Source organism: Crinia signifera, chromosome 5, assembly GCF_055691185.1.
Source record: "Crinia signifera chromosome 5, ASM5569118v1, whole genome shotgun sequence".
NCBI classification, from domain to species: domain Eukaryota; kingdom Metazoa; phylum Chordata; class Amphibia; order Anura; family Myobatrachidae; genus Crinia; species Crinia signifera.
Genome location: NC_139221.1, coordinates 328,739,328 through 328,760,239, shown reverse-complemented (window position 1 = coordinate 328,760,239; position 20,912 = coordinate 328,739,328).

Here is a 20,912-nt window from a genome sequence, read left to right as displayed (position 1 = left end):
CAGGTCTCCTGTCTCTTCTTTTTGACTGAGTGCCGCCGTCACCACGCGCATATACAGCCGGTCTCCTACGGGCTACATTCCGGCGGGCACCAGCTCACTATCTACATAGGAACGCATTGGGAGTGCCGCACCGCCAACAGACTATATATATATATATATATATATATATAAAAAAAAATATATATATATATATATATATATATATATATATTGCTCCGGCAATGAGCATGTAAACCCCTTACTAACGAGCATTTAGGTAAAAAAAATGATAATAAATGTATAAGGGGGAGGGGAGAGAGACAGAATTTTTTTGGTGGGGGGCGCCAAATTTCCAGTTACGCCTCTTTAAATCGACCTTATTATATTGGACATTAAAATCAAACTAGGTGTCACATGTAAAATTTTTGAATGCGAATAGGCCAAAAGTAATTTTTTTACTTTGATTTTTAAACAAACAATACAATGTGCCGTGCAAATGTAACAATTTGTCAGAAACGGAGAATTTAATCTTTACAATGGTACCTGATTTATTGATTTTGTTAAATATGAAGGGAGAAAAAGGGATCAAAACCAAAAATCACCTTGTAGAAATAATATATATATGATGATGGTGGCCAAATGATGTCAGATGGACAATCTGTGTTTTTTCCGAATCTGGTTCCCGTAGGAGGGCGACAGGTCCAATCACATTCCGGCAGAGTTATTAATGTAAGGTGCAGAGAAGTTCTGTGGAAAGTGCTTCGTCAGCAATCGCTGGGGAGAAAACTCACTTATCTGTAATTATCTTACCGCCACATTAAAGCGGTGTATTACCAAGGGGATCTTTATTCATTTAGTCCTGGGATTATACAAATCACCTCCAGCTACAAACTTACTAGCTAATACTGTTTAGATAATTTCCCTATAATAAGGTCACCTATGCACTGCGATCCCTACTCACCTTTTATTTCATTTAGCCCTGGATCCGCTGGTGGAAAATCTATCTTCCAGGAGTATATATTGTACACAATGGGGCCAGTATTTCTGTACACCCAAAATAGGCGTGCCTAGGAAAACACTGGGAGTGTCCAGGAAAATGCTAGTTGTGCCTGAGCGTTTTAGGGGAGTGTGTGTGACATCAGCAACAGTCCGTATATGCCTTTTCCATCGCACCACTAAGTCCAGGGCTACGCGTCACATGCGAAGACTGGTTCCCAGTGTAATATCAATCGACAGCTGATCGGCTTAAGATGGGTTTTGGACATTTTATTTATTTATTATTTATTAACAGTTTCTTATATAGCGCAGCATATTCCGTTGCGCTTTACAATAGCAGACAGTGAAACAACAAAACAGGGTATTTACAGACAGTCAAAATGTAGGAGGGCCCTGCTCGCAAGCTTACAATCTATAGGGAAATAGGCATTGATACATAAGGATAGATACTGTATTCTTTATTGCATCGATTCCACCAGAACGCAAGGTTCTATGACTGTTCGCACGGCTGTAAATAGATACACATTCTTTCGCACAGTGAGCCTATTGATTCGCAAGGAATGATTTCACGCTAGTGGAGCACCGTCTTAAAGAACGCTGGCCGCTGCAAATTGGTGGATGTGCGATCAGCTTTGAATCAGGGAATAGTAGACAACTGAAGACCTTCTACGCCATTCCTATTCCTTCAGCAAAAAGTTAAAAAAGGGAAATGATGAAGTATGTGAATTCCAAAAGCACTTTACACCGTGTCCTTTGACCTTCGACTGTTCCCACAAAAAAATTATTCTGAAAATAAATACAAAAATTTGATGTCCTGCTTCTGAAGAAAAGACAACATTTTAGAAGCTCCTTAAAGAGCAGAAAAACAAGACGTTTAAGTTATTTTTCTCCCGTCATCCATAAAAATACCACCAAATTGCCTTTCTTTTCAAACATGTCCATTAGTGGCTTTGGTTACATTCATATCTCAAATATTTACAGACAAAAAAGAAGACAAAAGAAAGGATTTCAAAAACAAAAATGTTAGCATTGAAAAAATGGAGAAATGTTAAGATTGATTTGTTTAAGCTTGTCATTAAGGATGCGCTCCTGTTTTTCAAATATTCCATTCGAATAAACTTAAAACCTCTATTTCTGAAATGAAGGCCGTTGACCACTGTTTAGAAATGTTTGTACAAACTATTTCCCCATATTTACCAGACTCTACCATTGCAATTACTATTCATTGAGTTGATTTTGATTTTTTTTTTTTTTTTATTGATCTTACTCTACTTTTTTATATTTATAGCTGTCACTATCCATCACAGCAACAGATCCCAAAATTATGTCTCCCATTGCATGTATTAAAAATGTATACCTTATAGTCCTTCTTTCAGCTTAATCCCTTCAGTGCTGGGGTTTTTTTTGGGAGCGCTCCCCACTGGGTGAGTTTTTATGGGGAGCGCTCCCTTCAACAAAAAACCACCACTGCCTCCCTGGATCCGGGCAGCGCCGCTGAACTGTCAATCAGCCGCTGCCCGGACCTGCGGCCCCGCACCCCGTCTCTGTCCCCGGCATCCGGCTGGACACTGAGGTACAGCCTAGAAAATTCTCGGGAATGCCACTGAAGTGGTAAATGTGACTTAGGGATGGCACAAAATGGCTGACAGTCTGTGTCTTGTGCTTGAGATGGCAAATTCTGTCTTTCTGATAAACTGCCAGACTAGGGTTGTAAATCTCAATAGGCATACCACGTGCACAGATAAGCCCATCCCCAGGCCCTGGATCTTCATCAATCCAGTTAGGAGTGACAGGATACAGATCTTATTATCAGACCTAGGCCCTTTTTCAGATCTGATCACAGCACAAATTTGTTCTCATAATGGGCAAAACCATGTGCACTGCAGGTGGGGCAGATGTAACATGTTCAGAGAGAGTTAGATTTGGGTGGGATGTGTTGAAACTGAATTCTAAATTGCAGAGTAAAAATAATTCAGCCAGTATTTATCCTGCACAGAAACAACATAACTCACACAAATCTAACTCTCTCTGCGCATGTTACGTCTGCCCCACCTGCAGTGCACATGGTTTTGCCCATTTTGAATACTAATTTGTACAGCAATCAGATCTGCATAAGGGCCCTTGTATCTTGTCCATTGCATTCCAATATGTAATAAACTTGTACAGACACTTAAAATTACTGTAGAGTGGAATCCTCCTTTCGTGTACAAGGATCAATTACTTAGGTAAATGCATTAGTGTCCAGCATTGAGCTGGTTAAAACTCCTTGGGGACTGCAGCTATTCAGACTGGAAATGACCATACCTCCTATTCTCTGAAGGCCCCCCACAGAAGAACTACCTAAGAACATTTTGAGTAAGTGAGTTAGGTTTTCTGTATTTTTTTCCTTTTATTTTCTTGAGATTACATTCAACTGTGTGTCCTCTTAAAATATATTGAATCATATTTATAACCATTTTTGTAACTAAAGCTCAGTATTCAAAGTGTCCAAAGTGGACTCCCAAGTCAAGGCCGGTGCTGTTCAGATTGATGTATCAGGAGGAGCAAACGGTAGGACTGTGACAATAGATGTTCAATTAAGAGGTACAGCGATGGGGGCAAATGCACCCCCTCAAGAATGAACTTCTGACTTTGTTTCTGGGATTGATCTTTATGACACAGAATTTGAGTTTGTTACAGTGTGTTCTGGTTCAATTATATAGACGATTGATGTTTGCCGGATCCAAGGAGAAATGTTTGAAGATTCACCTCTTGACTTCATCTTTTTAAAATGAATTTAAAACTGACTTTCACAGGTCAGCGATGAGAGAGTTGATTTTCTGCATCTACATCTTAACCTGCACCATGATATGAATGTAGTAATTATATTACAACAAAAGACTTGCTTGTGTTTATTTCATATTCATGCCCTTAGATTTCATGCTATGTGCGGCAACCATGGCTCATAGTGGAAGTGGGTTCTGGCCATTGCTAGGTGACTGGGACACCGCACCACACCAGCTGCAGGGATTGCTGGTCTGAGGCAGGTTCTTGCAACAGGGAATCTAGCTGGTCACTCTCTATTCTGGTTCTAGCTGCAATCTGTTAATCAGTAAAGGGGCTGTCCTGCCTGGCCCTCTGATAATATGCATCCAGTCCTGCTGGTGATATTTCCCCCGGATATAGGGGCTGTCCTGCCTGGCCCTCTGATAATATGCATCCAGTCCTGCTGGTGATATTTCCCCCCGGATATAGGGGCTGTCCTGCCTGGCCCTCTGATAATATGCATCCAGTCCTGCTGGTGAGATTTCCCCCCCGGATATAGGGGCTGTCCTGCCTGGCCCTCTGATAATATGCATCCAGTCCTGCTGGTGAGATTTCCCCCGGATATAGGGGCTGTCCTGCCTGGCCCTCTGATAATATGCATCCAGTCCTGCTGGTGATATTTTCCCCGGATATAGGGGCTGTCCTGCCTGGCCCTCTGATAATATGTATCCAGTCCTGCTGGTGAGATTTCCCCCGGATATAGGGGCTGTCCTGCCTGGCCCTCTGATAATATGCATCCAGTCCTGCTGGTGAGATTTCCCCCGGATATAGGGGCTGTCCTGCCTGGCCCTCTGATAATATGCATCCAGTCCTGCTGGTGATATTTCCCCCGGATATAGGGGCTGTCCTGCCTGGCCCTCTGATAATATGCATCCAGTCCTGCTGGTGAGATTTCCCCCGGATATAGGGGCTGTCCTGCCTGGCCCTCTGATAATATGCATCCAGTCCTGCTGGTGATATTTCCCCCGGATATAGGGGCTGTCCTGCCTGGCCCTCTGATAATATGCATCCAGTCCTGCTGGTGATATTTCCCCCGGATATAGGGGCTGTCCTGCCTGGCCCTCTGATAATATGCATCCAGTCCTGCTGGTGATATTTCCCCCGGATATAGGGGCTGTCCTGCCTGGCCCTCTGATAATATGCATCCAGTCCTGCTGGTGATATTTCCCCCGGATATAGGGGCTGTCCTGCCTGGCCCTCTGATAATATGCATCCAGTCCTGCTGGTGATATTTCCCCCGGATATAGGGGCTGTCCTGCCTGGCCCTCTGATAATATGCATCCAGTCCTGCTGGTGATATTTCCCCCGGATATAGGGGCTGTCCTGCCTGGCCCTCTGATAATATGCATCCAGTCCTGCTGGTGAGATTTCCCCCGGATATAGGGGCTGTCCTGCCTGGCCCTCTGATAATATGCATCCAGTCCTGCTGGTGATATTTCCCCCGGATATAGGGGCTGTCCTGCCTGGCCCTCTGATAATATGCATCCAGTCCTGCTGGTGATATTTCCCCCGGATATAGGGGCTGTCCTGCCTGGCCCTCTGATAATATGCATCCAGTCCTGCTGGTGATATTTCCCCCGGATATACAGTAGGGGCTGTCCTGCCTAGCCCTCTGATAATACGCATCCAGTCCTGCTGGTGAGATTTCCTCCGGATATAGGGGCTGTCCTGCCTGGCCCTCTGATAATACGCATCCAGTCCTGCTTGTGATATTTCCCCCGGATATAGGGGCTGTCCTGCCTGGCCCTCTGATAATATGCATCCAGTCCTGCTGGTGATATTTCCCCCGGATATAGGGGCTGTCCTGCCTGGCCCTCTGATAATATGCGTCCAGTCCTGCTGGTGATATTTCCCCCCCGGATATAGGGGCTGTCCTGCCTGGCCCTCTGATAATATGCATCCAGTCCTGCTGGTGATATTTCCCCCGGATATAGGGGCTGTCCTGCCTGGCCCTCTGATAATATGCATCCAGTCCTGTTGGTGAGATTTCCCCCGGATATAGGGGCTGTCCTGCCTGGCCCTCTGATAATACGCATCCAGTCCTGCTGGTGATATTTCCCCCGGATATAGGGGCTGTCCTGCCTGGCCCTCTGATAATATGCATCCAGTCCTGCTGGTGATATTTCCCCCGGATATAGGGGCTGTCCTGCCTGGCCCTCTGATAATATGCATCCAGTCCTGCTGGTGATATTTCCCCCGGATATAGGGGCTGTCCTGCCTGGCCCTCTGATAATATGCATCCAGTCCTGCTGGTGATATTTCCCCCGGATATAGGGGCTGTCCTGCCTGGCCCTCTGATAATATGCATCCAGTCCTGCTGGTGAGATTTCCCCCGGATATAGGGGCTGTCCTGCCTGGCCCTCTGATAATATGCATCCAGTCCTGCTGGTGAGATTTCCCCCGGATATAGGGGCTGTCCTACCTGGCCCTCTGATAATATGCATCCAGTCCTGCTGGTGATTTTTCCCCCGGATATAGGGGCTGTCCTGTCTGGCCCTCTGATAATATGCATCCAGTCCTGCTGGTGATATTTCCCCTGGATATAGGGGCTGTCCTGTCTGGCCCTCTGATAATATGCATTCAGTCCTGCTGGTGATATTTCCCCCGGATATAGGGGCTTTCCTGCCTGGCCCTCTGATAATATGCAGCCAGTCCTGCTGGTGAGATTTCCCCCGGATATAGGGGCTGTCCTGCCTGGCCCTCTGATAATATGCATCCAGTCCTGCTGGTGATATTTCCCCCGGATATAGGGGCTGTCCTGCCTGGCCCTCTGATAATATGCATCCAGTCCTGCTGGTGATATTTCCCCCGGATATAGGGGCTGTCCTGCCTGGCCCTCTGATAATATGCATCCAGTCCTGCTGGTGAGATTTCCCCCGGATATAGGGGCTGTCCTGCCTGGCCCTCTGATAATATGCATCCAGTCCTGCTGGTGATATTTCCCCCGGATATAGGGGCTGTCCTGCCTTACCCTCTGATAATATGCATCCAGTCCTGCTGGTGATATTTCCCCCCGGATATAGGGGCTGTCCTACCTGGCCCTCTGATAATATGCATCCAGTCCTGCTGGTGGTATTTCCCCCGGATATAGGGGCTGTCCTGCCTGGCCCTCTGATAATATGCATCCAGTCCTGCTGGTGATATTTCCCCCGGATATAGGGGCTGTCCTGCCTGGCCCTCTGATAATATGCATCCAGTCCTGCTGGTGATATTTCCCCCGGATATAGGGGCTGTCCTGCCTGGCCCTCTGATAATATGCATCCAGTCCTGCTGGTGAGATTTCCCCCGGATATAGGGGCTGTTCTGCCTGGTCCTCTGATAATATGCATCCAGTCCTGCTGGTGATATTTCCCCCGGATATAGGGGCTGTCCTACCTGGCCCTCTGATAATATGCATCCAGTCCTGCTGGTGGTATTTCCCCCGGATATAGGGGCTGTCCTGCCTGGCCCTCTGATAATATGCATCCAGTCCTGCTGGTGATATTTCCCCCGGATATAGGGGCTGTCCTGCCTGGCCCTCTGATAATATGCATCCAGTCCTGCTGGTGATATTTCCCCCGGATATAGGGGCTGTCCTGCCTGGCCCTCTGATAATATGCATCCAGTCCTGCTGGTGAGATTTCCCCCGGATATAGGGGCTGTTCTGCCTGGTCCTCTGATAATATGCATCCAGTCCTGCTGGTGATATTTCCCCCGGATATAGGGGCTGTCCTGCCTGGCCCTCTGATAATATGCATCCAGTCCTGCTGGTGATATTTCCCCCGGATATAGGGGCTGTCCTGCCTGGCCCTCTGATAATATGCATCCAGTCCTGCTGGTGATATTTCCCCCGGATATAGGGGCTGTCCTGCCTGGCCCTCTGATAATATGCATCCAGTCCTGCTGGTGATATTTCCCCCGGATATAGGGGCTTTCCTGCCTGGCCCTCTGATAATATGCATCCAGTCCTGCTGGTGATATTTCCCCCGGATATAGGGGCTGTCCTGCCTGGCCCTCTGATAATATGCATCCAGTCCTGCTGGTGATATTTCCCCCGGATATAGGGGCTGTCCTGCCTGGCCCTCTGATAATATGCATCCAGTCCTGCTGGTGATATTTCCCCCGGATATAGGGGCTTTCCTGCCTGGCCCTCTGATAATATGCATCCAGTCCTGCTGGTGATATTTCCCCCGGATATAGGAGCTGTCCTGCCTGGCCCTCTGATAATATGCATCCAGTCCTGCTGGTGATATTTCCCCCGGATATAGGGGCTGTCCTGCCTGGCCCTCTGATAATATGCATCCAGTCCTGCTGGTGATATTTCCCCCGGATATAGGGGCTGTCCTGCCTGGCCCTCTGATAATATGCATCCAGTCCTGCTGGTGATATTTCCCCCGGATATAGGGGCTGTCCTGCCTGGCCCTCTGATAATATGCATCCAGTCCTGCTGGTGATATTTCCCCCGGATATAGGGGCTTTCCTTGACATTTCACTTCAGATAAATTACTTGTGAATAGAATATTCATTGATCTCTCTTATACAACTACCCCACCACTCAGGCTTATTCTGTCGTCGACATGCTTTAGGTGGACAGGGTCAAATGGTTGACAGGGTCAAAAGATTGACAGGTAAAATGTAGACACTGGGTAAGGTAAACAGGTTCAAAAGGTTGCAAAATTCAAAAGGTTGACACAGAAATGGTCAACACAGGTTTTGTAAAAGTTTTTATGGTGATTTCTGCCACCCTGATTTTGGTCACCTATCCCCTGTTGGAGCAATGTTTATATACCATGTACTTTCCTACATTGGGGGGTATCCTTCAAGAAGCAGTAAATTACTGATTGGAATTCACCCAGGTTTATTGGGCGATTTCCAATCCAATTAGACCAAATGCAGTGCCCCCCCCCCTGATGCCGGCAATTATCGGGAATAATGATTCAGACAACCAAAGCATGATCCACATTAAGTAGCAGTGTTAACGTATGGTAAGAACGTATCCTGGATCCCATGTGTTATCATGCGTTAGCGGCTCTTTTCACAGACAATAAAAATGTCCTCTAAATGGATCCCGCGATAATGATCATCAGTCTTCAATTTGCAATATCAGACCAATTATATCATGCAAAATTGGATTGCATCTAATTGGATACTTCCCATTATTTATTTATGTATTTATTTGTTTACAGTTTCTTATATAGCGCAGCAGATTCCGTTGTGCTTTACAACTTGTACTTTAATTGTGCCTACACATGTAGTGATCTCTGGGCATTTTTTAAGCGATCTCACTAGATCGCTTACAAAATGTTCCTACATCACTGTGCGTGTCCCGTGCGCCCTGGTCTGATGAAGCTCTCCGCTGCCGTCTGCTGCTTCCTCGTCACTGTTTGCTTGTTCATCCCACCTCCCCGCACCCCCCCTAACCCTGCCCAGCTCCCTGAAGTGGAGATGGGCAGGGTTTCCGCCACCCACCCAGCCGCCGAGTGACTGGGATGCGCGTGTGTGTGAGGTGCTCGCGCATCCCATTCTGATGGAGTTGCTCTTAGCCAGCGCTCGCCAGCGGGGACATTCTGGCGGGTGCTAGGAATGAATGAGAGGGGCCCCTTCTGTATGTATGTACTTTTTTAGGGAAGACAGACCCCTTGTGGCACCATATAAATGAATAAACTAATAAAGAAATGAATTATATAATAATAGTGATAATAAATGTGATAATAATAATAATTACATCATTTGAAAGTACTATTATTAATCATAATTTTGTTGTTATTAATATTATTATTATTATTATTATTATTATTTAGAATTATTTTTTTTCTTCTTCTTCTTCTTCTTCTTCTTCTTCTTCTTCGTATATCCTTAAAAATATGTAATTATTACCGCTTAACACTGTGTTCCATACAGAACTACGTTTAAGCTGTAATGTTTTAGGCAAAAGGAGGGAACACGTTATTAATTATTATTATTTATAATAATAATAATAATCAGCTGTGCTTTTCTGACGTTTTCATATTTATCAGGAAAAATGACGTTAAATCATTTTGTAAGACGGTTTTCGCTGTATTGCATGATCAACGCTTTTCACAGGCATTTTGTTTCTGCAGATTAATCAATGAATTCTGACGGAGCAAATCCCTCATGCTTAATATTCAGACAAGTTCTCATCTTCTATAGATTAATATTAATTTCATCCGAACAAAATATTTCATTGTATCAGCGAAATGTAAACGGAAGCTTTGTTGCGTCTTGTACGTATGAGAAGGATCAACAATACCAACATCTATCTGAGTAATTACATTTCATTGGGGCCGTGATAAATGAACAGCTACGGAATTATTTTCCCCCCAACTACAGATTAATCTTATATTGTCATTAAAAAGAAAATATTGTAAACTTGTGTTTTATTGCTGTGTTTGGATTCCGCTGTAATTGTTTCGGGTTATTTAATTTACTTAATGAGAAATTATGTTTTTGAAGATCGGTTGACCCATTAATTTAATTGTGAGAACGACGTTTAAATGGAAAGAATGGAGGAATGTACGTAGCAAAGAGGCTCGTTACAGCCAAACACAGACAAAAAGCAGCTTCACATCCGAAGTTACAGCTTCTTCTATTCCGGATGAGTTATTTCTCCAATCAGTTCATAAATGTCATCCTACTTGCCTAAGTTTAGGCAGCAGGGTACAGGGGTGTACGCTGTGCATTTTGTATTTCGAATGTGGTCGTTATGCTGCTGACAGTCGAAATCACGGTGCATTAATTCTCTCACCATCAAATTATTTCTGTGGTCATAACTCTGACGACTTCCACAACTCTGAGGCTGAGCGAGTCCTACGCTGACATCACAGACCCACAGAAAACGCCTGGGCACACCTGCATTCTTTTTAAAAACTCTTAGAAAAAAGCCGGCTACCACCCAAAAATGCAGGCTTCCTGGCAGCCACATTACGTGGGGATTGCGAGCCGATGGATACGGTATTTCGCACTTTCACTTGAGGGGCTAGTAGGTGGATATTGGTGGCAGTGTGGGGTTAAAGGGGTGTTTAGATTTTTGCCAGGGATGCTTTAGAAGCCTTACTGACGTTACCATAAACACTGCTACAATTGGGATGAGTAAAGAGCAAAGTGCAGACCATTTCCATGTCGACTGCTTGCATGCCTTTTGTCTATATCGGCCATGGGAATGTTGACCATTTGGAGACGAACTAAACTGAATTGACTGCTGACAGACCCTGTTGACCCTATATACCAGTGGATCCCAACCTGGGGGTACGTTGCAGACCGGTTGGGAGTACTTGAAAATAATATTGGCAATGACAGAATAAGAGGTAGAAGTCTCCTGTGGCCCATTGGAGATGAACCACGTTGCGTCACTTTCGGTACCGTCTGCAGCGTCATCAGCGTCTCCTCAACCTGCCCACTGGGAGCTGCCGGCACTGCCCTCAGACATCAGCGTCCATCTGCCCCGCACTGACACAGGTGGAGGAAGCAGCGGCATTAATCCTACAGGTGTTAGCGGGAACACCGGAGACAGTACACGGCCAGCGGCCAGACACAGAGGGGCCCGATTCCTGACCGCACACTACTCCTCCGCTACCGGAGACAGTACACAGCCAGCGGCCAGACACAGAGGGACCCGATTCCTGACCGCACACTACTCCTCCGCTACCTGAGACAGCACACAGCCAGCGGCCAGACACAGAGGAACCCGATTCCTGACCGCACACTACTCCTCCGCTACCGGAGACAGTACACAGCCAGCGGCCAGACACAGAGGGACCCGATTCCTGACCGCACACTACTCCTCCACTACCTGAGACAGAACACAGCCAGTGGCCAGACACAGAGGGGCCCGATTCCTGACCGCACACTGCTCCTCCACTACCGGAGACAGTACACAGCCAGCGGCCAGACACAGAGGGGCCCGATTCATGACCGCATACTACTCCTCCGCTACCAGAGACAGCACACAGCCAGCGGCCAGACACAGAGGGGCCCGATTCCTGACCGCACACTACTCCTCCGCTACGGGAGACAGTACACAGCCAGCGGCCAGACACAGAGGGACCCGATTCCTGACCGCACACTACTCCTCCGCTACCAGAGACAGTACACAGCCAGCGGCCAGACACAGAGGGACCCGATTCCTGACCACACACTACTCCTCCGCTACCGGAGACAGTACACAGCCAGTGGCCAGACACAGAGGGGCCCGATTCCTGACCGCACACTGCTCCCCCGCTACCGGAGACAGTACACAGGCAGCGGCCAGACACAGAGGGGCCCGATTCCTGACCGCACACTACTCCTCCGCTACCGGAGACAGTACACAGCCAGCGGCCAGACACAGAGGGGCCCGATTCCTGATCACACACTACTCCTCCACTACCCGAGACCGTACACAGCCAGACACAGAGGGGCCCGATTCCTGACCGCACACTACTCCTCCGCTACCGGAGACAGTACACAGCCAGCAGCCAGACACAGAGGGGCCCGATTCCTGACCCCACACTACTCCTCCACTACCGGAGACAGTACACAGCCAGCGGCCAGACACAGAGGGGCCCGATTCCTGACCGCACACTACTCCTCCGCTACCGGAGACAGCACACAGCCAGCGGCCAGACACAGAGGGACCTGATTCCTGACCGCACACTACTCCTCCACTACCGGAGACAGCACACAGCCAGCGGCCAGACACAGAGGGACCTGATTCCTGACCGCACACTACTCCTCCGCTACCGGAGACAGTACACAGCCAGCAGCCAGACACAGAGGGGCCTGATTCCTGACCGTACACTACACCTCCGCTGTTCCTTAATATAAGGACACACATACCGCTCACTTCCACTCCACTCATAAGTACTGTGAAAATTTCAAACTGAGAGGAGGGTGTACTCCTAAATGAAAAGCCTACTCAAGGGGTACGGGAGAGAAAAAAGCTTGTAAATAGCAAAACCTTCAATCTATGACGTGTTGTATCCATGTAAGATGAAATCCTATCCCTTCTTCATACATATTGTAGTAATAGATAAATCCACAACACTTTCGTGGTGTAAGACAAATCAGAACATGGAATAATTTGCTAAGATCTTAATGTCTTCCAAGACGCCTGTCTGGAATTCTCCCGCACACCAGTAAAGTACTGTGTAATTATTTTCCATGAGCACAGTTTGATTGTGATGTGCATAATTTCAGTCAATATAATTTTATGCAGTCTTCATACTGAAAGAAACTATTAAGGTTTTGATTGCCCAAATGATTACTTTGAATTATGGATACTTTTTGTCATTGAAATCTGCTGCCATCCCAGATTTAATAAGCGCGGTCGTTATTTATTTATTTTTTATTCCTTAAGGCGAAGCAGATGAAACAATACATTCCGAGAATTTAAATGGATATATTTTTTTCTCATAAAAAATGTAATCTGTGTTATTATTGTGTTTTATGAGAACTCCTACGTGAGAGGAAGAAATCACGTCCACAGATTACTACTGAAAACGGGGGGGAAAGTACAAGTTATCTGGTATAAGACATTCATGTGCCAGGAGTAATATGACCGGGCTACGGAAGCAAGGGCAAATAACATTTATCCTGGGAGTGACCGTGTTACTACGGGCAACGGTGACTTTATAAACTGTAGTATTGGACAACGCAGCTAAAGTCTATAGAACGTACAGTTTACTCATATCCCATATCATTAAATGAGACCAGGACACAAATGTTTGTACTGTGCATGCGCCAGTCCTGGCACCTGTCATCAAAGCACAGGCACCCGGGACAAGGAGAAAATGGCGGCGGTGACAGGGGGAGGGAGGTGCCTGCGACCAAAGGCAGCAACCTCCCCAAAAGAGGTAGGAGCTGCCACTGTGTATATCTCACCAGTTATGTACTCAGATGATTACTAATAATATTAATAAGATTTAAAAATACCTTGGTTTAGTTAAATTGTATTGAGTATGGGTATACCTCTCATATATTCGGAACTAATGGGACCTATTGCTATTCAGGTTTATTTACAAAACATATGGATGGTGAAATACCTATGTTTTCCCTGTGATTCCGTTTGGTTATCCATTAATTAATATTCTCGGGATCCTTCCTATACATGCTCTCCCCCTGACCACACACCTATGGTTTAATATTTACAGAAGAAGTTGAAGCAGGCAGCGGCACTCCATAGGATTTTTCAAATAGTGTATTGGTCACAAAAGCCAACGTTTCGGGGCTGGCACACCCCTTTGTCAAGGTTTTTTTTTTACGACAGTTTACGACACTGTGGGGGATTGCTCAGCATACCAAGAGATACCAGCCTTGCCCGCAGTCTATTTCTCCTATACATAGATGCTGTGTGAGAGGGGCCTCCCAAATACACCCAACTAGGGGCCTCCCAACTTTACCCAAGTAGGGGCCTTCCAACTATCCCCAACTAGGTGCATTCCAACTATCTTCAATTAGGGGCCTCCCAACTATCCTCAACTAGGGACATTCAGTTATCTTCAACTATGGGCCTCCCAACTACTCCCAACTAGGGGCATTACAACTATCTTCACCTAGCGGTCTCCAAACTATCCCCAACTAGGGGCATCACAACTATCTTCAACAAGGGGCAGCCCAACTGTCCCCAATAGAAGCCTCCCAACTACTCCCAACTAGAGGCATTCCATCTAGGTGTCTCCCAACTACCCCCAACTAAAGGCCTCCCAACTACCCCCAACTAGGGGACTTCCAACTACCCACAACTAGAGGCCTCCCAACTAGGATCATCCCAACTATCACCAACTAATGGCTTCCCAACTACCCCCAACCAGAGGCATTCCAACTATCCCCATCTAGAAGCACCAGAACTATCTCCAACTAGAGGCCTCCCAACTAGGATCATCCCAACTATCTCCAGCTAGAGGCCTCCAAACTATCTCCAACTAGGGACATCCCAACTACACCCAACTAGGGGCCTTCATCCATTTTCTGACATCTGCCTCTCCCTGTGGAGGGGGGGTCTCCAGGGCCGGCTCTACCACTAGGCAGCTTTAGGCATCTGCCTAGGTCGCCGGGATCTGGGGGGCGCCACCAAGTCTGCAAATAAAAAAAATCAAGAATGTCTATGAGGATCCTTGTAGTATTTAATGCAGGCGGTGGCTGTGGAACTTCTAAGACCTCACCTCTATACTTTCCCTTGCGTCATACTTCCTACATTGCTGCATATTCTCCTTGTACTCTGTTGTGGGTGCAGAGGACCTCCAGGAAAATCAGGGGACTTGGCCACCTTCCCAGGGGAGGAGGGGGGGGGGGAGAGAGTAGGTTGAAGTTTTGCCTAGGGTGCTGAGAAGCCTTGCACCGGCCCTGGGGGGCTCAGAGCAAATTTTTACCCCTGGGCCCACCACTTGTGTCTGTACATGGAAAATGTGTCTCAGCGCAATATGAGAGGTGTTACTCATCATTACACAGGGCTGTATACTGTATGTAAATAGCTGTGTAAGAGGTCTGTATTTACAGCAGCTTTAGCATAATTACCTGGGGAAACACAGCTCAAACCTGCACTAACATGACACGACCAGAGAGTGATTGTGATTCAGACATCCCATTATTACACTGATCAACAAGAGTTCCACCAAACATGCCGAAAAAGAACAAGTTTTGGTCTTCTTTTAAATAACACGAATATCGCATCAGCAGTCAGTGTACGAGTAAGACACCCACAGAATGTTATGCAAAAATGTGCGGATGCAGAAAAAAAAGGAAATTGTGAATTTGTAGAGATGGAGTAAGGTATAAATTATAATAAATATGTAAATCCTTAGAACTCACTGCTGAGAACGAAATATGTGCGGATGTCCATTCAGTTGTGTTTCTCATCTTAATCACAACACAAATACCGTAAGAGGATCAAGAATGGATTTTAAATGAAGTTTAACAAGACACATAATCCCGGGCGAAGGCTTTTTCTCAGCTCTTTTTATAATTTTTACCCATTTCTTTAAAAAATTAAATAGTCAAGGATCAACTATCATGGAAGTAGAAATGCTAATTTTCCGAATGCAATAAATAGTAATTTCCCCATCATTTCTCACATAAGCCGTAAATCATGAAGAGTGTGAATGCTGATTTCTTTTGGAAGTAACAGATCCATTCAGATGACCCATTTAATGTCAGAAGTTGGTAACTTTGGAATAGAAATATGAGATAACCTGAAGATTTATATGACATGGATGCGCTTAAAAGTCGGCGGAATGAGATATTTGAAAGGTGCTCTAAATTCCCATTTTAAAACATATTTCTCAACGGCTGACCTGAAACTCCGGTATCATTCCGTGACATGCCACATTCAGCTGCGGACAGGACGCTAATGAAGACCTGTTCGCTTGGCCCCGAATGTGCAGCGTCTGTTCAATTGGGTCAGTATTAGGCCTGGTGTCTCAGGACAGGAACACACTATGATATCGGGATGATTTGCTATTTCCAGGAAACAACAATTTGTGTGCGTGCGTGTGTGTGTGTGTGTGTGTGTGTGTGTGTGGGGGGGGGGGGGCGGACGTTAGCAGCTGCAGCCTCAGTCTCCCCAGGGCTGCATAAGTCCAGACTTCAATGGTGCTACACACAAGGGGGGATGCTTCAAGCCTCGTCCGTATTTAGCTGCCGGCAAACTCAGCAGCCAAATACGAATGACATTGACATCGGAAAATTTGAATCTGGAGAATATGGCAGCTTAGTAAATTTGCCATATTCTCCAGTCATGTTTTCGGCCGACACCCTACATGACTACAGCACTGGTGGTGTATGGGGGCAGGCACTTCCTGTTATTAGGCCCCACCCTATAAATACTGGCAACTGCTGTTACTGCACTCCTTTGGTGCTGGAGTAATGATTGTGTCCATACTCCCCTTCCCCGGATCAGTCTCAATGGCCCTGCCATTGACGGCAATTGTCCATGGAGGGGGAGTGGAGTGCTTTGGGGGCAGCCCATAACTGGGTGCCTAGAAGAAGCTCAGGCCCCATAGTAGCTGCACCGCTTGCAGTCATGTAAGGAAGAAGGAAAAGATTTACGCTGTGGATGCACTCCTAAGAAAATAATACATTTCAAGTTTTATAAAACGTACAACTTTGTTGATAAATCAATTAAAAATAAGGGGGAGGTTTTATCCGTATTCGTTTAGCTTAAAGGTTTACGGAAGGAGTCCCACCTTATATTAGTGAAAAATGCTTAAGGGGTTAAAATTTGACACAGATTGACAAACATACACACAACGTGAAGTGCTTATACTGCACTTATGAAAGATGTGTGTATAGATTTAAAAAATATCTTGCAGTCCTGTCAGTGGCTACGGATGCTGCTGTTATGCAGAGTGGGGTAACAACGCGTTTCTCTGCTTTGCCCACCAGCGGTTTCTTCAGAGCAACGCACAGCGGTATGGCTTGGTGTTTAACTATAAGGTGTCCGATAGGACTTGGTTTTCTGTGATGACACCTGGTTTCAGATAAAGCCTTAATTAAACACATCCACAGAATCAGAGCATCAGATATCATTGTACTACAAACAAACTAGCTAAAAATAAATCCATAAAACAATCAAATATTAAAAAGTTTTTATTCAATAAACTTATATTTCTTAAAAAGATATTATTAGAACCATTTTATATGAAATCACGATGAATGAAGAAAAACAGCATAAATCTAAGCACCATGACCCCAATGGGTTAGTGCGTCCCAATGGGTTAGTGCGGCCTAGTGGGTTAGTGCGTCCTAGTGGGTTAGTGCGGCCTAGTGGGTTAGTGCGTCCTAGTGTGTTAGTGCGGCCTAGTGAATTAGTGCGGCCTTGTGTGCCCTATTTGATTAGTGTGGCCTAGTGGGTTTGTGCGGCCTAGTGAATTATTGTGGCCTAGTGGGTTAGTGCGACCTAGAGGGTTAGTACGGCCTAGTTAATTAGTGTGGCCTAGTGGGTTTTTGCAGCCTAGTGGGTTAGTGCGGCCTAGTGGGTTAGTGCCGCCTAGAGGGTTAGTGCGGCCTAGTGAATTAGTGTGGCCTACTGGGTTAGTGCGGCCTAGTTTGGCCTAGTGGGTTAGTGCGACCTAGTGGGTTAGTGCGGCCTAGTTAGTTAGTGCGGCCTAGAGGGTTAGTGCGGCCTAGTTTGACCTAATGTGTTAGTGTGGCCTAGTGGGCTAGTGCAGCCTAGTGGGTTATTGCGGCCTTGTGGGCTAGTGTGGCCTAGTGGGTTAATGCGTCCTAGTGGGCTAGTGCGGCCTTGCGGGCTAGTGTGGCCTAGTGGGTTAGTGCGTTTTAGTGGGCTAATGCGACCTTGTGGGCTAGTGCAGCCTAGTGGGCTAGTGCGGCCTACTGGGTTAGTGCGGCCTAGTGGGCTAGTGCGGCCTAGTGGGTTAGTGTGAGCTAAGTAATATATCAGTTACTGTCAGATGCATCTATATAATTGCACCTTAGATATTTTACCCACCGATACGCACATACAATAGCTGCTAAATTCATATTAAGCCAGCGTAACCATACAGGACGTCCCATACGGAGAAGCGGAGTAACAAGACGGCCTACGCCAAGTAGGGAAGCATCATCACATTAATAAGGAGAATCCTACAAACAGCGCCAGGGATCCTTGAAGAGTCTCGCAGTATATCAGTGGTGGGCATCCTGTAACCATTAATGTACCCGCTGCACTCAGGGGCCTTCCAATCACTTATCTTTCATACCTGATTGAAGATACATAGACACAGATATCTATTGATTTTATAATGAAAATTCATCCCATGAATCTTTCTGGCAGAATATATATAAGGAGATGAATTTATTATTAAAGAAACATAAGAGCACAGATTTTAGAATAATGTTAATCATTTTTTTATTGTCGTTATGACCCTTTGCAAGGGCAAATGCTGGATTTGCAGAGGTGGGTTTCCAAAGAGGGGTGGAGTGATGCATGGGAGGTGAGACTGTGGTGAACCGTAATGTATGGAGCAGTGGAGAATTCAGGGAGAGGGGCACAAGGGCCCGTGTCCTCACGGTGTTTATTGAGACCATGGAATGAAACCCCTTTCCCTATCATGGTGCCCCCTGACATTATTTTATGTGTGTTCAGGAGCTGGGTATCTGTGCTCTGCATAGGGATGCCAATCCCGGGCATTTATTCAATCCTGGGATTCAGGATTGAAAAAATGCTCAATCCGGGTATAGCCTCCCTAATTGAAGAAAAAAAGTCCCTGCGGCAGTGGCTAATGGGAGCTTCCAGATTCAGCAGCCAATCAGGAGCCGCTGCATGCATATGGGCAGCCAATCGGGAGCCAGGGCCACATTCTTAATGCTGTCAGTGCTGCCTGCATCTTTAGTTACATCATTGCTACTGCTACCACTGCACAGCAAGCTGTGGATAAAGAGGGTCAGTGGAAGACTCTCCATGGCTCTGGCCATCCACCAATCCTAGTGGTAGGTTGATTGAACACACTGATTGGTGGATGACTGGAGCTGTCCACCAATCAGAGCACATAAAGCAGTAAGGCGCAGCACTGAGAGATCAGCAGGATTGGCAGCATCTACAGATGATTTGTGTCCCCATCCGTGGTTGTAAGAAGAAAGAGAAGTTGCTCAACTTCAATTCACTAAACCTTCTAAAAGTGGTGATGTTGCCCATAGCAACCAATCAAATTCTGTCTATCATTTTCTAGGATGCTATAGAGAATTGAGAGACAGACATTGTAGTAAATTCAAGGATGGACTTTCCAAACTTCCTGAGGCGCAACCAGTCCAGATGTTTCTCTGGCCGTCAGTATTTTGTTCAGTCTTTCTGTCGATTTATCCAATGGTTCTCAGGAAATAAATCAGACAAAAAAAACCCACCAATTAGATAAAATGAAGGGTAATTCGAATTCTGCTGTTTGAAGTGAAGTAGGAGGGCATAGATGGGCGTACCCTACTCACAGCGTGACTGGCACTGTATGTGCACGTAGCGGGTACTTGTCCTGTTAGTGAATCCTCTACGGCCTCCTTCTTGACTCCTAGTGTTGTATATACCATAAAAAATAAAAAGTGAACAACAGTGTGTGACTGTTTACTTATAATGTGAGATCCTAAGGTATATTATGGGAAAGGAATCCTGTAGGCGCACCTCACTCACTTGTAACAAGGGAGAGGCACACATATAAAGGTTTCTTTTCCTTATTAGTGTATCCAATACATATATAGGTGTGATGAAAAATAGTAGGCGAACCCCACTCACGGTTAGTATGAAGATTTCTAAGCCCGTAGCGGGTTCTTTGCCTTTTTAGTGTCCTTTTCATCCAAAGTGTATATAAATTAAGCAGAAAAAACAAGCAATGTGTAGTTTCGTCACAACTCCTTATACATCTGTTTCAGACCCATAAAGCAGTGAATCTAAATGTACATCCGTACCGGGACTCACACTGGGTGGTGCCTTTTACATGTGCGTAAAGGTATCTTTAAGTGCTCATAGATCTGTGAACATATATCCTTCACCGGGTAAGACAAGATTGAAGTTTTTTATACCCCGTCAGGGGTGGCGCCACCACTAGGAAGCTTTAGGCATTTGCCTAGGGCGCCGGCCACTGGAGGGCGGTACTGAGCCGCCGAGGAGACCAGGAAGAAAGCTGCAGCAGCATGCGGGACACCCAGCCAGCAATTCAACCAAGCAGGGAGCTGCCAGGTGAGTCCGTACGCCCCCCCCCCCCCCTGCATGGAGCCTGTGCTGCCACCCCTGCTGCTCAGCCGCAGAGTGCCCCAGGTGACCCCCCCGCCCGCACAACCCCCCCTCCACCACTACCGCGCCCGCAATCCCCCTTCCACCCCGGCTGGGTGTCCCATACTTGCGAGCTGCTGCTGGTGCAGCAGCAGCTTTCTTCCTGGTCTCCCCAGTCCCCTCTGCAGTATCAGAGCATGGCTGGTCTGGTGCCCGCTGGACAACCCCCCCCCCCCCGGCGGGCGGGCGGAGGAGGGGGGAGGGGGCGGGTGATTTGTGAGTCGCCTAGGGAGCTGGAAGGGCTTGCACCGGCCCTGTACCCCGTAGTGGTGGGATGAAAGAAATTATTATGATAGCGTACCCAGACTTACGGTTGAGTAAGTCTTTATAATCATATAGCGTTTTCTTTAGCTCTGTGCTGCTGGTGTTTTGTTGGGAATTGCTCTTCCAGACAAAAAAATAA